This window comes from Cetorhinus maximus, chromosome 18 (genome assembly GCF_964194155.1).
Source record: "Cetorhinus maximus chromosome 18, sCetMax3.hap1.1, whole genome shotgun sequence".
Classification (NCBI taxonomy): Eukaryota; Metazoa; Chordata; class Chondrichthyes; order Lamniformes; family Cetorhinidae; genus Cetorhinus; species Cetorhinus maximus.
In genome coordinates this window covers 101039435-101062145 of record NC_135896.1, presented here as the reverse complement: position 1 = coordinate 101062145, position 22711 = coordinate 101039435, and the positions used below count along the sequence as shown (strand labels likewise).

The 22711-nt window shown below is 45.0% G+C and overlaps 1 pseudogene; it reads left to right on the top strand.

Annotated features, from left to right (window-relative positions):
* The first annotated feature begins 392 nt into the window (after nucleotides 1–392).
* On the top strand, nucleotides 393–1820 carry LOC144693427 (histone chaperone ASF1 pseudogene; annotated as a pseudogene).
* The last annotated feature ends 20891 nt before the right edge of the window (nucleotides 1821–22711 follow it).

The window sequence follows — 22711 nt, the reverse complement described above, 5'->3', positions numbered from 1 at the left end:
TTGTGAGGGCTGATTACAATTATAGGCTCATCGTTTGTGTTCTAGTTTAGATTAACTCTAGGAAATGTCACCAATATAAACAGCAACTTCCTATTGAATTTCAGTCCACTTTGACTTTCGTCCCACTGACAAAATGTACTTCTGAGTGTCAATAGCCTCCAAAACTTCATTTCTATCACATAACTGGTTCAATTGTTTTAGACATGGGGGAGTGCAAAAAATATTCAATTAACTTTAGTAATGCTGCATTTTCTCCACAGCATATGAACCAGGGAACATCAATTTTAATCCTGTCACAGGTGTGTTTATGTCAAGAATAAATGCTAATGAACTGAAAATTGAGTTACATTATCATGAATTATATAACATAAACAAGTTACTATACTTTAAAGATGGAAGTGGCCATAAGTGAACATAATGGTCTGAATTTTACAGTAATAGTAACCGTGAGGTTAATAAGGAACAAATTAGATAGCAACTCAGACATCTGCATGTGCACAGTTACATGCAGAAATCACAAAGTTTGATCTCCTTCAGAAGTTGTGCCAAACCATTATCTCAGCAAGAGGCTCAGCCTCCAAATACGTGGAACTTGAAGTGTAAGTTACCCAATAGATAGCCACTAAATGTGCCAGAAAAAATTAGGGTTGTCCATTCAAGTGTGAGTGAACTTTTAATGGCATGATAAGTTTTAGTTACTGCCAAACAACCTCTCTGGCACTGAAAATTTACTTCTGAAAGTGTAGGATACATTTCTTCAGGTTTTAGTTATTGCTGGAGATTTTTTTTAAACCTTTTCTTTCTGTCTCTTTGGAGATGGGATTTGTGTTTAACAATTAGCCCACACTCAGTTCCAATGAGGCTAGCAGCACACAAATTTCATGCCGCCTCCTCATTTCCATGATTTGACCTTTCAGTCAAGCATAACCCATGCTATTGGCTGCCTGAACACTTAACTGGAGACCCAACATCATATGCGGTTAGCATGTGCTTCCAGCTAGCCTGCACCTCATAAAGGCAGCCTGCCCATCTGAAAGGAGGGAAAGAGAACATCAAATAGATCAACAGCCAAGAGAATGGGCTTCAAGGCTCTCAGATATGGTGCTGGAGGGCTTAATCTAGTAAATTAATTGGAGAAGAGAGGACTTATCTCCACAGGGAGGCCCAGGAAGGCCTCCAGGAACATCCTGAGAAAGGAAAGGGTCCAAATGGCCAAGGAGGCCAATTCTCAGAATCTGTCCCTGAGGATGAACCGTTGGTGTTTATCAATCCTTTTCCATTTGAGATCGCCTTCAAATATACCTGTGATCTGTCTGAGAATTTGGAATAAAAAATTAATCATGTGCATTCGGTTGACAGTCATGACTATGATCAAGTCTTGGACTCAGTACCTGTGGAATCTAATTTATATTTGTCAGTCAGTGAAGCAAATCCTTCCATTATCTCAGATGCTGATATGGTTGGAACAGCTGTCCCTTTCAACAACCTACAGTTACCAAAGTCAAGAATTTATCATGGTTGGGTATTATGTAAGGAATGAATACAACAATCTAGACCTGTGTGAAAATCCTCCTGCAATGCCAATTTTCTCTAAGCTCCAGCGAAATATCTTGGCATCGAATCCACAAGTTACAAGTGTCCATATCAACTGGGATAATAGACGTGGAAACAAAAAGATAGATGATTCTGAATACACAAATTCTAATCTGCAATCTGTTCTTCCCACAAATTATTTATCTTTATCTTCAAAAGGCTTCAAAGCAACATTAGGTAAAAATGGAAAAAGGATAAAGCAAAAGGCTGTATATGTAAATATGTGAAGCATTCACAACAAAATAGACAATATAGATGGAAAGATTAATGGATTTGATCTTATAGCCATTATGTAGACATGATTGCAAAGCTATCAAGGCTGGGAACTAAACATTCCAGGATATCTGACGCTTAGAAAAGATAAGCAAAATGGAAAAGGTGTTTGGGGGCATGGGAAGGAGCAAGCCCTAATAACAAAGGATGGGATAAAGACAATGGAAAAGAAAGATCATGGCTCAGAAAATCAAGATGTAGAATCCATTTGTGTAGAGCTAAGAAATGGCAGAAAATACAGGTGGCAGTAATTTAAATGCCCCCTAACAGCAGTTGTAGTGTAGGGCAGAAGTGTATATAGAAGTGTAACAAGGATAATATAGTAATTTTAGGGAACTTTAATATTCGTATAGACTGCGTAAACCAAATTTGCAGTAATAAGAAGATAAGAACATAAGAAATAGAAGGAGTAGACTATGCGTTTCATCAAGGCTGCTCTGCCATTCAATATTATCAATGTTGTTCTAATAGTGTGCAGTTTAAATTTATGGAGACCACATTGTGAACATCAAATACAGTATACTAAATTGAAAGAAGTACAAGTAAATCACAATTTCACCTGGAAGGAATGTTTGGGGTCTTGGACGGTGAGAAGGGAGGAGGTAAAAAGGCAAGTGTTGCATCTCCAGTGCTTGTAAAGAAAGGTGCCGTAGGAAAGGGATGGTGTCTTGTGGGGTGACTGTAAATGGCACAGAGTATCATGGGAGGAACAGTCCCTTTGGAACATTTAAAACTGACTACTCCATCAGCTCTCTGCCATCATTAGACGTTTCAGTCAAAGTCACAGTAAGCATTCAGGTGTGCCTGTACAGAGCCCTTCTTAATCTCACTCAAGACATTTCACAGTCTTAAATCCCATGGTCATATTTTCTCAGAAATGCTTCTTCACTATATAGTGTAAGCGATTCTGTAATTTTTGATGAAAATATGAAAAATATTGATGCCAAATTCTAAAATTGTGTGCTTAACTTAGATTCTATTCATTTAATTTTACAAATTTAGGCATGCCGAATAATATATCCAGTGCTGAATAACACCTGTTTAGATATAGTGATAACAGGTATACAAAAGCTTGTACTTAAAATTCAAGGTTCACCATATTTATTTAAACTGCAAAGTATTTCAATAAGAGGTGTTAAAAGATAAATCTCTTTGAAAGATGTACATAATTGCATATAATGTGAGGCATCATTATTGCTATCTGTTTACCAAGAGCAATCACCAGTGAATTTACCACTGTCTCCACTGTGTTATTATTTGCTGCCTGCGGTTGGGAGCTAATCTGTGTGCATTTTCTGCTGCTATCCACCTGTCTGTATCAGCACACAGATGAGTGGCAAAGTTGAGGTAAACTAACAGCTACGGTACTTTTTCTTTGATATTTATGTAATGAGAAAGGTTGCATAATATGAAAGTAAAATTACAAACCCCAGAGCATAGCTAGTTGTATGACATTTTTATAAAGCAGACAACATGCCATTCACTGGAGAATAAAATAGTAATTTTTTTTAGAACAGGTTGTTCTTTTGTGATCCTAATTCAAATCACTCCAGCACTGTTTTATAAAGATAGCCCCATGTAAGATAAGGCCACACATATTCATAGAAACATGGGAAAATAACATGACTGCCATCTTTGTTCCAAATGGTTAGCTTAAAGGTGACCTCACTTTCTAGCAGTGGGCACCAAGAGTTGCTTCCCATCTGTTTGCTATTACTTTACAGATAGTTGACGATGTATTAGTAGCACCAGGGCAGCATTGCTACACTTTAAGGCAAGTCCTCTGACATCTGACACTTCAAAGCTGAAGTTGTGCTTCATCTGAATAATGTTCAGACTGTCAACTAGAATATTCAGAATGGCAACTAAATTCATTAAAATGATGTTTAGATTTAAGGAGAATTATAACAATTAAAACAAAGTACAATTATTTAAAACCAATGTTGACATTAATTTTAAATGTGTATTTTGCAAAACCCCCAAAATAAAGATACTCTCTAAATTGATACAGCTCAGATTCTAGTAAAAAATTACATATCCATAAGAATATATTGTGTAGGAAGTTACTGTTATTTAGGAGACAAAGAAAGAAGTTGTCTCAGTGACATATTGGAAGTTTTTGGCTTTGGCGAGTTAAATTCCAAATTTGGCCTCTCAATCAGTATTCAGAACACATCTCCCCCTAAGAGAAAAACAAAATACTGCGGATGCTGGAAATCTGAAACAAACACAGGAAATGCTGGAAAAACTCAGCAGGTCTGGCAGCATCCGTGGAGAGAGTCACAGAGTTGACATTTCGAGTCCATTTTGGTCATAGAGAAACGTTAACCCTGTTTCTCTCTCCACAGATGCTGTCAGACCTGCTGCGTTTTTCCAGCCTTTTCTGCGTTTGTTTCACATCTCCCCCTACCCAGGAAGGGGCCAAGCTAAAGAATCTTTGGCAAGGAATCTCCTGAAATTTCTTCCAAAGCACAAAAATACTTCTGGATAAGCCAGACTTTCAATCTGGATTTCAGTTACCCTGAGAAAAGTGGAAACAAAGGTGGGAGCCTTAGGTACTTCATCCAGAGAATCATAGTTGAGGATCCATCATGACTAAAGATCCAAACTAACATGGAAATATGGAAAAAAAAAATCCACCGTCTTTCCCTGGATGATGTCCCATTAGACATATGAGTACGCCAGTACTTGAGGAGAATTCTTTGAAATGCCAAGCTTTTTATCCCATTCCTGATTCTAGGGGTAGGATTTTCGGGTGGTTGGGCAGGCACAGCGGGCGGGCCCGGGAGCGGCCGAGAAACAGTCCGCCACCCGCGATTGGCCCCCGGCTGCAATTTCGCACTGAGGTATAGATGGCTAAAGCCACACTGCAGATAGCGGAGAAAAGGGAAGGCGAGATCCACACGAAACAAACAAATCAGAAGAACAGAGAGTTTGGGAGAGGTGAGGGGGAAGTGTGGGGTAGAGCTGGAGTAAGGTTCAGAAATGGGAGAGTCAAGGTCAGAGAATTGTGATAATCTGAGGTGTAATACACCTTTAAGAGACTGTGAGCAGATTGATCACGGGACTGTAAGACCCAATAGCTATGTAGCACAGGCTACCAGGTTAATGTTCGTCTGGAGTAGGGTCTGGTTGGAGAAGCACATGTCATATTAATACTCTGTTGTCTGTATAAATAAATAATATGTGCTTCATTTCATATTAGTCTCTGCGTCTGCAGTATATTGTAATCGACCTACCGACAGAGGAACATGCAACCAGTTCGCGACCCCGCAGTGGAACATGACAAGGATATAAATTTGAGGCTTGGGGGAATGGGAGCCAATGTTGTCAACAAGAAGAGATTGAAGGGTTTAGCTGGACATGGTGCAGGATAAGGTACAGACAGCGGAATTTTGGATGAAGCTTACGGAGAATTGAGAATGGAAAGGCTTCTCAGGAGAGTAGCCGAGCCTGAAGGTGACAAAGGCATAAATGAGGGTTTCATTGGTAGATGATATGAGGTAGTTGCAAAGACCATGACATAGAAGCAAAATTAGGCAGTTACTCTGACGGGGAGGATATGGGGTCAAATAGACACTAAGGTTAAAAAAGGCCGATTCAGCCTGAGATACTAATCAAGTTGAAGAGCAAAATACTGCAGATGCTGGAAAAATAAAAAATAAAGATAAAAATAAAAATGAAGTAAAAATCGGAAATGCTGGAAATTCTCAGTAAGTCAGACAGCATCTGTGGATCGAGAAACAGAGTTAGCAGGCTGAATAATACGGTGGGGGGAGGGGTGTAGCGGACAGCACACTGCCCCCCCCTCCCAGACCCCCCCGGAAACAAAGCTGGCCCACTCCACACTGGCCGCGCCGCAGGTGGGCTGAGCAAGGGCCAAGTGGGACTTACGCCTCTCACTGGGCAGGAAGTCCTGCCCTTCAGAGCTGCCGGCCAATTGGGTTGGTGCATTCGCGGCTGCTGTTGGCACTGCAAGAAAATGATGAAGGAGGCTCAGTGGATCCTAAAGCTGGCAAGTCCGGGTCTTGGTTAGGGGAGGCACGGTGGGAGGGGGGAGTTGGGGGGGTGTGTTTGGGTTTAAGGCTGTGGGGGAGGGGTGAGTGGTAGGAGGGAAACGATCTCATCCAAGTCGAAATGTGAGACAAGCGGTCTAACAGCACATAGGAAATCCAAGCATCAAACCAAATAATAGAACAAAATATCTCAGCATTAATGCGATAGCTGACCTCATGTCTGCAGGTATTGTTGCTGAGGGGCAGTGTGCTGATGAGGAAGATGAAGGAGTTAAGGGTTAATCTTTGGGAGCTCCAGAGTTAATGGGCTGGATTTTCCAGCAGGCTGTCAACGTTAGGTCTATATGGGAGTCCCGAGCCTGCCCTTGTCAACAGCCCATCCACCATACAGCCTCCTGGGATGCAGCTTCCTAATTGACCACCTCTGCGCTCAACATTTTATTAAGGAAGGTGGGCAGGCTCCTGAAGCTGCCTGGCCAATCAGAGGACCAGCGGTGTTCTGGGGAGGCTGATAGACCCACAAGAAAAGGAGGGGTCCTCAGCTGGCTATAGAGAGGTTACAAATTAAAGAGGCCCTCAAGTTGGAGGGGAAATCCAATTACAGGACTATTTACAGACTGGGCTGCAATCTCCGAAACCTGCGGCCCCATCCTCGGGGCCTGTAGTCTCTGGCTCTAATGGGTTCCTGGCTTGCCACCAGGAGGGTGCCTCGATTGAGCTGGACACCTCCACACATGGTGGGGGGCTGCTCCAACTTCGGTAAAATACCGGCAATGGCCCAAAATGCCAGGCCCTGAATTGGACTAATTGGCTACACACCCCCATGGAGCAGGCAGCCAACCATGTTCCTGGCTCGCCTCTGGCAAAGTCCCCAGGAGGTGGGAATGCGTCGGAGAAGCCCTCCTGATGCAGTTGCTTCTTATTTACCCAGTTGCACCTCCTCTAACCCCATCCTAACAGAGCCAAGAATATCCAGGCCAATGATACAGAAGTTGGAAGTGATGCCATTGCTGGAGATACATTGACCTCCTCACGTGGGAACAGTCCTTTTGGCCCAACCAATGTGTGCTAGTGTGTACCCTCCATGTGAACAAATGGCTCTTTCACAGTTACCCACTCCATTCTCACCTTCCTTCAACCCATTTTCCTTCCTCTTCCTATCCAATCTAATCCTCAATGTTAATAGAGTGCCTGCCTCAACCACTAACTCAGGAAGTGAATTCCATATCTTGGCAACTTTCTGTGTCAAGGCATTTTAGTCAAAAATCTCAATGTATTTTGAATCTGTGGCACTCATTCTCAACCTGCTAACAGTCTGCTTCTATCTACCCTGTCTCATCCTTTCAGAATTTGAAACATTTCTCCTATATCTATGGGGAAGTGTGAAAGCATTCACCCCTTCAGAGAAAACCTATTAGCTTTCTCACAACCTTAACAAGTTAATGTTCTGCCACACAGAAACGGAGGGGAATGAGAGGGAACCCAGCCACAATCACAGAGAACATTGTTCATGTCTTTGATTTGGGACTTCTTGACACAGTTAGTTAGAGGGCAGTGGGACATTCAAACAGGAGTTGCAGAGGAATGGACATTCACCTTGGAGACAACAACACATTCCAGAGAGCAGAGAAGAGGTTGGCGATAAGGCAATCGTTTGCAGATAAAAAGTTGGCGGGGTGGTGTGGTCGGGTCATTTTTTTTTTCAGGGGGTGGATGATTACAGCAGGTTTGAAAGGGAGAGGGAAGGGAACTAGGAAGGGAAGTTGGGTGATGAGCAAAGAATACCTCAAAAATATTTAAAACAATAGAAAGCAATCCATATGTTTATTTTAAAGGGAGGACATTAGGGTTTGTGGTAACGCTAAAATTTACAAAAGGAGCAGTGATTTAATGTAACTTGACATGAAACATTACTCAACCCAGTCATTACTTTTAAAGCCTGCACCAGGAAATGACATATTTCCTTAAACCTTGGCTTCCTTTACAGATGTTGCTGAATCCTTATTAAAGGTTTAACTTTTTAAGATCTAATTTTACAGGCTGAAATAAACCCTGGTAACATTGTGCAGCATGATAGTCCATATTGAGATGAAAACGAGGAACATTATCAATGTGACATCAGTGAGGTGGAATAACATCACGTGGCAGATAATAGAGTGATATAAGGTCATTTTTTGGCAGTACAATTCCAGGGCTTTCATTCTACAGGACAATAATGGTACCTGGGAAAGATTACAAAGCAGTAATTTAATCAAAGGGTTCAGATGACATCAAGAACAGAAAGAGCAAAAACATTAGCAATTTATAACTGTTATTTGAACCTCCAGGATATCTGTTCTTTTTAATAAGTAACGTACCTACACTTTATAAACTGACTTTATTATCATATATTTTGCAAAAATTACCAGCAGACGTTGCTATGTTTTGCCTTCAAGTTTACTCATAAATAATTTCGAGTTCATTGTCAACAAATGGTGCGGCTATTAGATGTTAGAATATATGGACAGAATCGTCCCAGATTTGTGCTGGGTGCGGTTCCGGGCATGAAAAAAGATGTTTTACCCGCTGGCCGCAATGGCGTCCCCTTCCCTCTTCCTAAATTATGCAGTTACAGGAAACACAGACTTCGATTGGTCCACCATGCTGCTGCCTCGCCACTTCCTCATGCCGGGCCACATAGTTAAACTGCAGCCGCACACACACTTGCAACCCAGGACTGCTCCAGTGAAGACATGACCCCAAAAGCCAGGAAGAGTGCAGACCCCAAATCAGTAATGCATCACTGGGACACCTTTTGGTTGCCGCAAAGTCCTTTACCCCTGCTCAGGCCGCAGGATGCCCATCAGTGTCACAACGCCAGCTTGGGAGGCAGTGGCAGAGATGGTCAGTGCCAACGCTGCAAACAAGAGGTCAGCCAATGATCTCTTCAGTGCTGCCAGGGTAAGGTAATCATCTCAACAATCTCAACTCACACACTCACAATGTCATCACACATTCACTGGCATCTCACTCACTGCCAGCTCAAGGGACATCACCACTCACTCTCTCACACACATCCTCACATCACCATCTGGCTTCATCTCCTCTGGAGACTGCCTCCTCATCCCGTCCATGGCTCCGCTCAGCACACACACACACACCTGGATCCTTCTCATTTGGCCTGGCATGTGCCTTGCTCACACTCTCTCCATCTGTCTTTATGCAGGACAAGATCGCGCACTATCACTGGGAGAGGTCCCAGACTGGGGGGGTGGACTGCTGGACATCAAGGTCCTGTCTCCGTTCGAGAATCACGTGTAGGAGCGACTGGAGAGGACGTTGACCACTCCTGCAGGGACAGTGAGGTCAGCAGTGAAAACTCATGTGAGGATCCTGCACATGATCGCTCTCTCAATGCTACTCTGAGTCCACTGTTCTGTGTTCAAGCACTAATAATGTCCACTTTCTGTCTGACGCACATCTGTCCGAGGCACATCTGTCACGTCTCCCTCAGGCAACCTTGACCCTGACCCCAGCACCGAGAGCACCTTGGATGAGGCCCTGAGGGCAGCACCTCTGATGACCCGTCGTGGTGCTCACCCACACCCTTCACCAGCGCAGTGACACACACCTCTGGGGGGCCGAGATGTGGAGCAGCCTCGGGATCACAATCTGGTGAGCACAGCCCACAATCTGTCCTACAGCAGGTGGAGGAAGGGACATCCTTGGTCACCGGCACTCGGAGACCTGCTGGAGGTGAGGAATCTGCTGAGTCCCAGTCAGATGATGAGCCTCTGGACTCCGTCCTCAGTCAGTTATTGGAGCTGCAAAGACAATCACGGGAACAGCAGGAAGGGATGTCTGGTGCACTCCTCAGGTTACAAGGGGCCATAGAACCATAGAATCATAGGGCAGAATTTTGCCCTTGGCGGGTGGGCTCAGCTGGGGTGGCAGAGGTGGTCGGGAAGCCGACTGCCACCCGTGGTCGGCAACAGACCGCAGTTTCACCGTGGCTGGCTAATTAAGGCCCGCCCAGCGTGAAACGTGAGCGTCAGTGCCGGGGGGGGCAGGGAGGCACGTGGGCTGAGCCCGAATGTTGCGCATGCGCTCAAGTGAGCGCTTGATAATCTGCCTGAGGCACAGAGCCGCCTCAGGGAGGTGAAGCCTTGTTAAAATAAGAAAACAAAGAAAGTAAAATGGTAATGAAACATATCCCCTCATGTGACTCTGTCATATGAGCAGGGACATGTTATTCATTCAATTGTAAAGCCTTTATTTGATTTTTATTTGGCTTTTGGGAACCTCATCCTGGCCATGGATGAGGTTTCCAAAAAATGTAAAGGCCGCATTTTTTCTTCTGCCCACCAACCATTAGGTTGATCGGGCAGCGAACAATTTAGATTAATGGTCTTAACTGGTCTTTTAATTGTTGGCGAGCATGCTGCCGACTCTGGCACGCGCCCACCGACCGAGCTATCGTGCAACTGCCCGTTAACATCGGCATGCTCAGCTGCAGTCAACGCGCCTCACTTCACCCTCGAGCGGCCGGGCGCGCGCCTGCCCACCGAGCGAAAATTCCTGCTCATAGAAAAGTTACGGTGCAGAAAGAGGCCATTCAGCCCATCGTGTCTGTGCCAGCCAAAAAAGAAAAAAAGGAAACTAGCCACTCATTTTTACCCCACTTTCCAGCACCTGGTCTGTAGCCTTGCAGGTTACAGCACTTCAGGTACAGATCCAGGTACCTTTTAAATGAGTTGAGGGTTTTTGCCTCCATCACCAAACCAGGCAGTGAATTCCAGACACACACCACCCTCTGGGTGAAAAAGCTTTTCCTCATGCCCCCTCTAATCCTTCTACCAATCACCTTAAATCTATGCCCCCTGGTAATTGACCCCTCAGCTAGGGGAAACAAGTCTTTACTGTCTACCCTATCTAGGCCCCTCATAATTTTGTACATCTCAATTAGGTCACCCCTCAGCCTCTTGTGCTCTAAGGAAAACAACCCCAGCCTATCCAATCTCTCCTCATAGCTGCAATTTTCAAGCCCTGGCAACATTTTTGTAAATCTCCTCTATTCTCTCTCCACAGCAATTATATCCTTCCTGTACAATGGTGACCAGGGCCTGAATTTTTCAGGTGGCGGGCAGGCTTGGCAGGAGCGGGCGTGGACGGTTACGGAGCTGATCGCCGCCCGTGATCGGTTGCACGCCGCCATTTTACACAGGCGGGCCAATTAAGGCCTGCCCAGCGTAAGATGGAAGCTATAGCGTTCAGCGCTACCTGTGGGGGCGGGGGGAAGAGAGAGAGTCGGGGCCAGCGCTCTTTCCCGCATGCACATGAAAGAGAGCTTCAATCTTCCTGAGGCAGCTCTGTGCCTCAGGGGGATTGAATCGCTACTGAAATCATTAAATACATGGGTTAAACATTTATTTAAACATGTCCCCTCATGTGACTGTGGCCGAACCAATGTTTTATATAGTTCCATCATTACATCCCTGCTTTTGTGTTCAATACCTCGCCCAATAAAGGAAAGCATTCCATATGCTTTCTTGACCACCTTGTCCACCTGTCCTGCCACTTCACGGGCCTGTGGACATGGACTCCAAGGTCTCTCACTTCCTCAACCCCTCTCAATAACTTCCCGTTTATTGAGTATTCCCTTGCTTTGTTTGCCCTCCCCGAATTCATTACCTCACACTTTTCTGGATTGAATTCCATTTGCCACTTCTTCACCCACTCAACCAAACCATTGGTGTCATTCTGGAGTTGACAGCTATCCTCTTCACTATCAACTACACGGCCAATTTTTGTATCATCTGCAAATTTCCCAATCATGCCTCCCATATTTAAGTCTAAATCACTAATATATACATCAAACAGCAATGGCCCTATCACTGAGCCCTGTGGAACACCACTGGAAACCATTTTCCATTCGCAAAAACATCCATTGAGCATTCCCCTTTGTTTCCTGTTGCTGAGCCAATCTTGGATCCAACCTGCCACCTTTCCTTGAATCCCATGAAACCGAGGAGACAATGGAGGAATCTGTCCACCTACATTCTGAGGTGATAGCGCCGGCATGCCAACACACTAGATTGCTAGTGGCAGAGACCTTGGTCCAGGATATCAGTCCTGCACTGCTGTGCGGGCTGATCTCCATCACTGATGCCATAGTTGGCCTCGAGCAATGTCAATGCGAGAGGGGAGTGGGGCAGCTCGATCCCACTCCAGCTTCCCCTTCTCCTCAAGGACGCAGCTAGGGGCCCTCGGGCACCCATAGGGAGGAGGACCAGCAGCTGTACACCCCTGGGCCATCGACCCTGGTGACTCTGGGAATGTCCTGCAGATCCAAATCTGCTCTTCCTGTGACCTCCCCCGCTCCCCGTCGCAGCTCCAGCTCCACAGGCCGAGGAGGGTGAAGCTGGCCCACAGCAGGAAACCCAAAACAGGCTGGGGCCCTCCAGGTCTCGGCCCTCCAGAGGACGCCCGCCCAGGTCATCACAGACAGGGCGTAGCAGTCAGCAGGCTGCCTCCACCTCCACTGTGGATGTCCGGGGAGCATCAAGCTGCAGCAACAGGGTTAGGAAGGTTATGAAGATGTAGTTGCACAACCTGGGGATGGGTGTTAATCACTTGTACATAATGTTCACTATTGTAAATAAACTCCCAAGACTGTCTCCCTGCCTATGGCTGCTTGTGGTGATCACAGACCAGCTGAACACCGAGCGGGTAGAAACTCTTGTGGTTGGGGTAATTAACTGCTTGTTGCTCTGGAGATCTAGGCATCAAATGAGTGCCGGCCATGGTACCCAGCACCTGTGGAACACCAGTGATCTGTGCAAATCCCAGCACTCTTGCTTCCTGGCTTTCCTGAGCCCAGTTGAAATGCATTAAGTTCTGTGTCTTCATGAAGATGGCATCTGTGACTTCCTGGATACACTTGGGCATGGAGACTTGTGAGGTCCCACACAGGTCACCTGTGGAGCCCTGGAAGGAGCCACTGGTGTAAAAATTGAGCACCGCTGTCACTTTCACAGCCACTGGCAGTGGATGCCCTCCATGTCCCCATGGCACCAAATCCTGCAGCAGGTGGCATTTGTGACCGACCAGTTCCCTAGACATGCGCAGCCTTTGGTGACAATGGTTCTCGTTCATCCGCAGGAATGAAAGGTGGTGTCTATAGGCCCTGGGTCTAGTGAAGCGCCTACAAGTGACAGCTCGCTGTGGATCTTCAGCTGTGTGTGCAGCAGGCCCTGCCGCCCCTCCATCTTGAGGGAGGTGGTCTTCCCTTTGCTGAGCCCAGGCACCTCTGCTGCTCTCTTATTCTTCTCTGCTCCCTGTAAACCATGAGGCATCCCGCTAAATCACCAGCTCCGTGATCCTGATGTTCACCTCCTGCAGGATCAAAGGGAGAGGTGTATGGGTTAGCATGGGTGTCTTGGTTAAGTCTGAAGGCCCCTTCATGCCTGCAGGAGCGTGCTGGTCACTACTTGGATGGCCAGTGTGTAGTGCACTTCATGGCTGCCCGAAACTCCACCCACCTCCGCCCCACTCCACTTGGCCGATTGGCAGCAGCTTTGCCCACTGGACTGCAGGCTGTGCTCTCAGCTCAGGCACAGGCATTCTCCTAACCCGCACTGCAAGGCTGCACTGTTAGCTTGGACCATGGGGGAGACTGGTCCAAACCGGGATGATGACATTGCAAAGGGCTGTGAGCACCTCCCCCAGTGACTGCGCCAGGGCCACAACTTGCCCAATCGGCCAATTGTTCTGCTGCCCCCGAAAATGCACATTAATTTGCAGTGTGTCCGAGGGATGAAAAGTTCTGGAGCATTTGGTGGCACTTTCCTGCTTTTGCGTTGCTCGAGTGGACAGAAAACCTTCAGATGCCCGACTCCCAGCAATGTCAATGGAGCTGCTGCTGAACTGTCTCAGCTGTGGAAGAATGCTCACTTTTGACAAGATTTTCCAAGTGCCTGGCCACTTCCTCACCCCCCCGCTCCCCCCACCTACCTGTCATCTACTTGTGCACTTCCTTCAGTCTGTCTGTGCTGCCTTGCCCCTGCCCCCTCTCAACCCCACACCCCCCAAGCCTCACCCGCACTGGAGCCCTTGCCCCAGCACCACACTGAAAGCCAGCCGGGAAAAAGCAGCCTGCCTGTGCTCCCCCACCACGCACCCCTCCGAACCCACGGCACTGCTTCCTTGACATCCTACGGGTTGCACAAGGTTGTGTGCCCTCTCCTCCAAGTTCCCCTCGCAGTTCAGCTCGCCTGGAGTGCCTTTTAAAGGCAGACGTGAAGCTCACCATTCTGAAGTCACACCGACATGGGCGGTAAACTTGACGTGTAGGGGTGATTCCGGCCAGCAGGGCTTATAATGAGATGCTAAAGTATTGAAATTAGGTTCCCGATATGCAGCGGTGGGGAATGCAGCCCACCATTGACGGGCGGAGTGAACAACCACAAACTGGTTTCCCGACCGATTTTTGGACTTCACGCCATATTGTCCACTCACGCCCGCCATGACCCCTGACCCCAACAGGACCGGATGATTCTGCCCTATTTTAGCTAATAGTGTAAAGTTCCGTTGAAAGCTTTCTGTAAAATAATGCTCAATGAAAAATAATCAATTGGATTTTAAAATGTTTTGTTATTCTTGACATACTATAAGTTGGAGCAGCAATCTGCGGGAACTTGCACTTTACTGGTGCTCTCTCCAGCTTTACACTGAACAGCAATAAATGAATCTTCCAGTAATTGTGACAAATTGTGGAGATACCTTTTAGGAATTAGTGTTCATGTTCTACAGTGAAGTTATTTCCCAACTTAACTTACTTTGTCATCATGAAAGATAACAAGTGGTAAAAGCCAAACACATGATTAAAAAAATATCAACAGAATAACAACTTGCTTTCATGTAATGAGCTGGAGTTTCAGCTTAGTGCAGAATTGGGAAAATACATCAAAAACGCACCTGAAATATTGCTGCTTAGATTATAATTCAAATTTCCCATGAAATTCATTTGCATGATCACAAAGGTAAAATCTTGGATGAATAAATGCAATTGGTCAGTGTAATCAGACATAATTATTCTGCTGAAGGGTCATGAGGACTCGAAACGTCAACTCTTTTCTTCTCCGCCGATGCTGCCAGACCTGCTGAGTTTTTCCAGGTAATTCTGTTTTTATTTTGGATTTCCAGCCTCCGCAGTAGTTTTTTGTTTTTATAATTGTTTCCCTTATTTCTTTCCATTACAGAGTATCCCTTGATGTATTAAAGAGTGGTAACCTCGTGCAGTTTTCAATAGGGGCCTAAATTTTTCGTTCGTTGGGCGTGTGCGAATGGCAGGCCGGGAAGCAGAAGGAAAAAGGGCCTCTGGCTGCGATTGGTCCCCCCTAACCGCGATTTCACGCTGGTCGGCCAATTAACAGCCGACCTGCGTGAAAGACGCGGTGAGAATTCCTCAGTGCTGCCAGGGTAGGCAGAGGGGGCGGGAAGAGAGGCTGACCTAACCGAGGGTGCGGGTGAACGCTCCCAGTGATCTCCCTGAAGGCAGGCAGCTGTCCCAGGAGATTTCCCCACGGAGACTTCATCCCGGCCGGATCGAGGCTGTGAGTGCCGCCTGGGAGAATGGCCCATCCGCCAACCGTAAATTCGGACAGGCCACGTAAAATTGCTGTTGATTGTATCGTTAATGGCCGAATTGCCCGCTTATTTGTTAGCAGGCTCACTTCCGACTACCTCCCGTGCCAAGCGAAATATCGTGCAAGTGCGTGATGATGTGGGGACACTCACGCTATTTCACATCTGTTCGGGTGGGGCACATGCCCACCCGCGGGACAGAAAATCCTGGTCATGGTTAAAAATAGGTTTCTCACCAAAAATAAGCCCTTTCAATAAGATTATCCAGTTTTCCACCCATGACTAATCTGATTTAAAATCACTGAAAATGACTTCAATAAAGTGATGCTGCATTACCATTCAGCTTCACTGTTGGATATCAGTCAGTTTCTTAGTCAGTCAAATAGTTTTTTTCCTGAAAAAAGCTTTTAAAATGTGCCGACTAGTGCCTGGCCACCCAAGAAAATGAGTGAGATTTGAAGAACCTTCCGGAACCAGCGCAGCTGGTGGAGTCTCGCTGTTGGCCTCTGGGTATGGCCTTCTCCGGGTGAATTGAATTTTAAACCAGCATAAACTGTCATGAAAACATGGAAAATGGAGGAATGCAACTTCATAATGCCCTCAGAACCTGGGCCTCGCCTGGATACCATCGCCTTTGACTGGTCAAAGATCTGACAGCCCAAGATCTTTGTGCGCTATTCATTAAATTCCATTCACTTGCATGAAAATAAGACATAAGCGCCTCTTTAACAAGCTCAGTTGCTTCCTCACCATTTCCATACAGCATCACCTCCTCACTGCCTCCCTGCTGCCAGCATAATGCAACCTGGAGTTCCCAGCATTGAGCTTCGGAAATAGTGCCTCCCATGTGATTCTACTGCCCTCCCACCTTGCCCCCAGCTCCATCAGCCTCCAGTAAATCCTGCCCTTTGTGTCCTCTTCACAACTTGCTACCTAACATATTTTTGTATCATCAACAGTCCCTTCATCCAAGTCAGTAATATAGATTGTAAACTTCTGAGGCCTCAACACTGATCCCTGTGGTACCCCACTAGTTACAATTTGCCAACCTGAAAATGACCCATTTATCCCAAGTCTCTGTTTCCTGTTAGTTAGCCAATGCTCTCTCCATGCTATTACATCACCCCCAACATCATGACTTCTTATCTTGTGTAATGAGCTATAATGTGGAAATTCAAATACACTACATCTACTATTTCCCCTTTATCTGCCCTGCTTGTTACATCCTCACAGAACTCTAATAAATTTGTCAAACACTATTTCCCTTATATATAACCATGTTGACTCTGCCTGGTAGAATGATCATTTTCTAAATATCCTGATACTACTTCCTTAATAATAGATTCCGGCATTTCCCCAGTTACAGATGTTCGGCTAACTGGGTGCAGATTCCTACTTTCTGGCTCCCTCCTTTCTTGAATAGCAACTCCCAATCCAAAAAATAAGGAGCTAAACAATCTCTAGTCCAATAAATTGAAATGCCTTAATTCGGATGAGCTCACAATATGGAGGCAGCTTTAAGGTGCTCACACAGAGAAGAGTGATAGCAGGTTTAATTAGCAGCTCAACTGGCTGATCCCTGGGCACATAAAGCAGGGAATGGTCCAATCTGTGGCTTCCTTTCTAATTGAAAGTCAGAGAGTCTGTAGTAATCTGAAAGTCAGACACAAAGGATGAGTTCCCTCTTTTCGTTTTAGTGTTAAACAGTTTCAGATATTTGATAGTTACTACAGTAAGATTAGTCTACAAATGTGGATAGTGTGGTGTCATTTATTATTTTTTGCTACAAGAAGCATTATAGTAAAAATTGAAACTCATGGTAAACTTTATGCACTTAGTTAGCATATTGAATGTAAAATAAAACAAAACTTAGTTCACCATGATGTGGATCATTTCACCTTTGGGAAAATAAAAGAAATGAATTTGGGGCAATTTGCAAGATTAGTGTCCACTACACAGAACAAGAGGCTTAATTGTTATAAAACTACAGTATAACTAGATATTCGATAGTAACATCTGGGTGTTGGAACACAGGATCCACTTATAGAAGAGACTGGTAGAATTAAATCCAAGAGATTATCTCATGCAGATGCAAAATTTGTAACAAGAGCTGATGAACGAGGCAGAGAAGTGGAGGGATTTAGAGGGTGAATTTCTGGCTGTAGACACAAGACAGCTAAAGTCTCAGATATTGCAGTATAGGGCTGGGCACAAAAGGTTAGAGCCAGAGGAATGAAGGAGGGGATGCAATATCAGAGGAGGTTGCTGAGATAGAATGGGCAAAGGCCATGACTGGACTTGAAGAAGGGAATAAGGGTTTGAAATTAAATGTGTCCTGGGCAGGGACCTGTTGTAGGTCAGGGATGACAGGACAGAGTGTGTAGGTTCTGAATATTGACATGTTTGAGTTTATACAGAATGGGAAGCTAAGAAGGAGGACATTGGAGAAAACTTGTGTCTAGAGATAACAAAAGCGTGAGTGAGATTGGAGGTGTTAGGGCAAAAGGCAGGTGATTATTCAGGGGTGAAAGGAAACAGTCTTGATGATGAGGTAGGGTTTGAAATTCAGCTCTTGGTTGAAAAAGACACCAAAGTTGCAAGACCACTTTCATGACTCTTGAGGATTGATTTTCTGTTATCGATATGCAGGAACATTTAAATCCAGTTCCAATATATAGGAGTGACAATAATAACACTTCCATGTCATTTACCAGTCCTAACACTGGCTAAAGAATGCCCATGAAATCTAAGCATTATGTATCGCTAGGTTACAGCTTCAGGCCAGAGGTAGGTGAGTTTTATCCATTTGTTTTGTGTGTTGGGCTATTCTGTATGGCAGGGATGGTGATTTAACTGTTGTTTCTGATCACAGTTTCCCGTTTCAGAGGCTCCTATGAATGCTTGATGTTCAGCCCTTACTTGGACCAGTAATGAATCCAAAAGGCAGCATTCCCACATTTAAATTAACTGGACTAAAAAATACAACCAAAGTTATCACCACCGCAATTAGGGCACCTACATATGAAGATGGTGTCATGCAGGTGACAAAGGTGTGGTGGGGGTTGGAACCCGAAAATTACCTGGGCGCAGGGTCCCTGGGCAAAGCCCAACCACTTGCATAGAATTATAATTGGGCCCTATGTTCCTTGTACACCCACTTGAAACTCAGGACTGGTGTAAGAAACCATCTTTCCTTAACTGTCTATAGAATAGAGCATTTACTGGACCTGAATTACTTAGAACATGACTCTGAGTTCCTCAGGGTAGTGTCCTCGGCCCAATTATCTTCAGCTGCTTCATCAATGACGTTCCTTCCATCATAAGGTCAGAAGTGGGGATGTTCGTTGATGTTTGCACAATGTTCAGCACCATTCGCGACTCCTCAGATACTGAAGCAATTCATGTCCAAATGCAGCAAGACCTGGACAATATCCAGGCTTAGGCTGACAAGTGGCAAATAACATTTGCGCCACACAAGTGTCAGGCAATGACCATCTTCAGCAAGAGATAGTCTAACCATCACCTCTCCACAGTCAGTGGTATTATCATTGCTGGCTCCCCCACTATCAACATCCTGGGGGTTACCATTGACCAGAAACTGAACTGGACTAGCCATATAAATACTGTGGCTACAAGAGCAGGTCAAAGGCTAGGAATCCTGCAACAAGTAACTCACCTCCTGAAAGTCTGCCCATCATCTACAAGGCACAAGTCAGGAGTGTGATGGAATACTCCCCGCTTGCCTGGGTGAGTGCAGCTCCCACAACACTGAAGATGCTGGACACCATCCAGGACAAATCAGCCTGCTTGATTGGCACCCCATCCACAAACATTCACTCCCTCCACCACAGTAGTAATAATATGTACCATCTACAAAGATGCACTGCAGGAACTCACCAAGGCTCCTTAGACAGCACCTTCCAAACCCACGACCACTACCATCTGGAAGGACAAGGGCAGCAGATAGATGTGAACACCACCACCTGGAAGTTCCCCTCCAAGCCACTCACCATCCTGACTTGGAAATATATCGGCCGTTCCTTCACTGTCTCTGGGCCGAAATCCTGGAGCTCCCTCCCTAACAGCACTGTGGGTGTACCTACACCACATGGACTGAAGTGGTTCAAGAAAGCAGCTCATCACCACCTTTTCAAGGCAATTAGGGATTGGCAATAAATGCTACATAGCCAGCGATGCCAACATCCCGTGAATGAATGAAAATAAGAATGATTGTATCAGTCTGGTAGTTCTATTCTTCTCAAATGACACAGCAGCAATTGGAGATCAATCATCTCAGTTTCAGGACATCACTGAAGGAGTGAAGGAGTTCCTTTGGGCAGTGTCCAAGCCCAACCATCTCCAGCTGCTTCATCAATGACCTTCCTTCCACCATAAGGTCAGAAGTGGGGATGTTCGCTGATGATTGTGCAATGTTCAGCACCATTCACAACTCCTCAGATTCTGAAGCAGTCCATATGTGAATGCAGCAAGACATGGACAACATTCGGGCCTGGGCTGAAAAGTGGCAAGTAACATTCGCACCACAGAAATGCCAGGAAATGACTATCTTCAATAAGAGAGAATCTAACCATCACCCTTTGACATTCAATGGCATTACCATCGCTAGACCCACCATTGTCAATATCTTGTGGGTTACCATTGACCAGAAACTGAACTGGACTAGCCATATAAATACTATGGCTACAAGAGTAGGTCAGAGACAGGGAATCCTGCAGCGAGTAACTCACCTGCCAACTCCCCAAAGCCTATCCTCGGTTCCGATTGCATCGCATCAAAATACGGAACTCTGAATTTTGTACATGCCTATCTGATTGGGTCCAAATAATGAAGAAAAGCATATTGAACTGTACCTTGAAGGCAACTACCAACCAACAAGCTGAAGATTGTTTGGTTGAGAGTAACTATATTTTGGAGTCTTCTGTAGTGCAACAAAACCATTCCACTAGGTTTCCTGAGAAGCTGGATTATGTTCTAGAATGGGATTGAAATTCCTGACATTTCAATAGATGACTGATGGGATGTGACATTCTCAGAGCTGATGTTTGTGAGATGAGAGGTTAAAGCAACATCCAGTCTGCCCGTGCAGGTGGATATCAAAGATCCCATGGCACTGGAGTTTCTCCCTGTATCATGAGGAATTTTTATCCTTCAGCTGGCATCACCAACAAATACCAACTGGCTTTAGTTTTATTTTTTTATTTGTGGGACCTTACAGTGAGCAACCTGAATGCTGCATTTAAATAACAACAGACTATACCTCATAAATAATTCATTATCTGTGAAGCACTTTGGGATATCCTTGGGGCATCTTACTTTCTTACCTTCTTTATAGACCAGACCTGTTGAGGCTATGAGGACAAACCAATCTACTTTGAAGATGGTATATGTTGTGTTCACAGACTTGTCTGGCAGAGAATGTTGCCACATTAAGAAGCTAATGCCCGAGAATCATATCAAGGAGTCAGTCCAGCTGAATCTTTATGTGCAGTCAAATAGAAGAGAAAATGTTTAACAACTAAACACTTAAAAAATGTAACTATTATATTTATCCCTCTCAAATTCCTATTGGGCCTTGCTCTGGAAGACATATAAAAGTTATACTTGGAGACGCTTCTCAAAATGTTGCTGTTGCAATGACCCTGAGTTTCTTACAGGCAAGAGAAGGGTTTCACTTGAGTGGGTGGTTTGAATGACATCGGAACCAATGATTGTCCAGAACAATTAAGATTAGACAGGTTTCTACCATGTGCAAGGGATGCCTGGTTAACTCCAAAATTAATTCCTGTCAACCCCAGGAACACAAGATGTTAATAGACAGCTTCACTAGATGTAACCTTGCCATATAAATCTGTCTATCAAGTAGTGTCATCAGGTGAACTTACCTCTTTCTTTGGAAAATGTTCAAATACAGAGTTAATCATTATTTACTGAGCTATAATTGCTGAAGCATGGATTATGCCCTGGTCCTGTGAAATCTGTGCTTCCTCCAGTAACACCTTAGTATAATTTCTATAAATCTTTCTATGCTTTCAGCAAACACTTGGATCGAATCTGTGAGACATCAGTCAGCGTTATATTTATTTCTGATTGCACTCTGATATTATACCACTTACCCTAGGAAGGAACTGGGGTAGTAATGATAGATTGCTGTATTGTTGGAAGTATCGCTTTTCAGATTGGTCTTTGATATTGACATAAAAGGTATCATGGTAATATTCAATGCACAGCGTTGACCAATATCCTTCCCTCAACAATATCACCAAAAACAGATTAACTGAAGCCGATCTCATTTGCTGTCCGTGGAGACCTGTTGTGTATAAAATTAGCTTGCATGTTTTCCTATGCAACAATACTGTCCGCACTTAGAATGGTAGCCCCTGAAATTCCAGTGTGGGCCAAGGAAGAAACCAGGCCAAACTCTGAATTTGAGATATAAAAAAAACGGGTTGGATTTACATACGAATTAGGAGCAGGAGTAGGCCACTCGGCCCCTCAAGTCTGTTCTTCCATACAGTAAGATCAATGTAACCTCAACTCCACATTCCTGTCTATTCCCGACAACCTTTCACCCCCTTGCTTATCAAAAATCTATCTAGCTCCGCCTTAAAAATATTCAAAGACTCTGCTTCCATCACATTTTCAGGAAGAGAGTTCCAAAGACTCACTATCCTCTGAGAGAAAATAATTCTCCTCGTCTCTGTCTTAAATGAGTGACCCCTTATTTTTAAACAGTGATCCCTAGTCCTAGATTCTCCCACAAGAGGAAACATCTTCTCCACGTCCACCCTGTCAAGACCCCTCAGGATCTTAAAGGTTTCAATTTAGTCGCCTCTTACTCTTCTAACTTCCAATGGATACAAGCCTAACCTGTCCAACTTTTTCTCATAAGACAACTTGCCCATTCCTGGTGTTAGTCTAGTAAACCTTCTCTGAACTGCTTCTAACACATTTATATCTTTCTTTAAATAAGGAGACCAGATGGTTGTGGTTGTTGGAGATCAATCATCTCAGTTTCAGGACATCACTGAAGGAGTGAAGGAGTTCCTTTGGTCAGTGTCCAAGCCCAACCATCTCCAGCTGCTTCATCAATGACCTTCCTTCCACCATAAGGTCAGAAGTGGGGCTGTTCGCTGATGATTGTGCAATGTTCAGCACCATTCACAACTCCTCAGATTCTGAAGCAG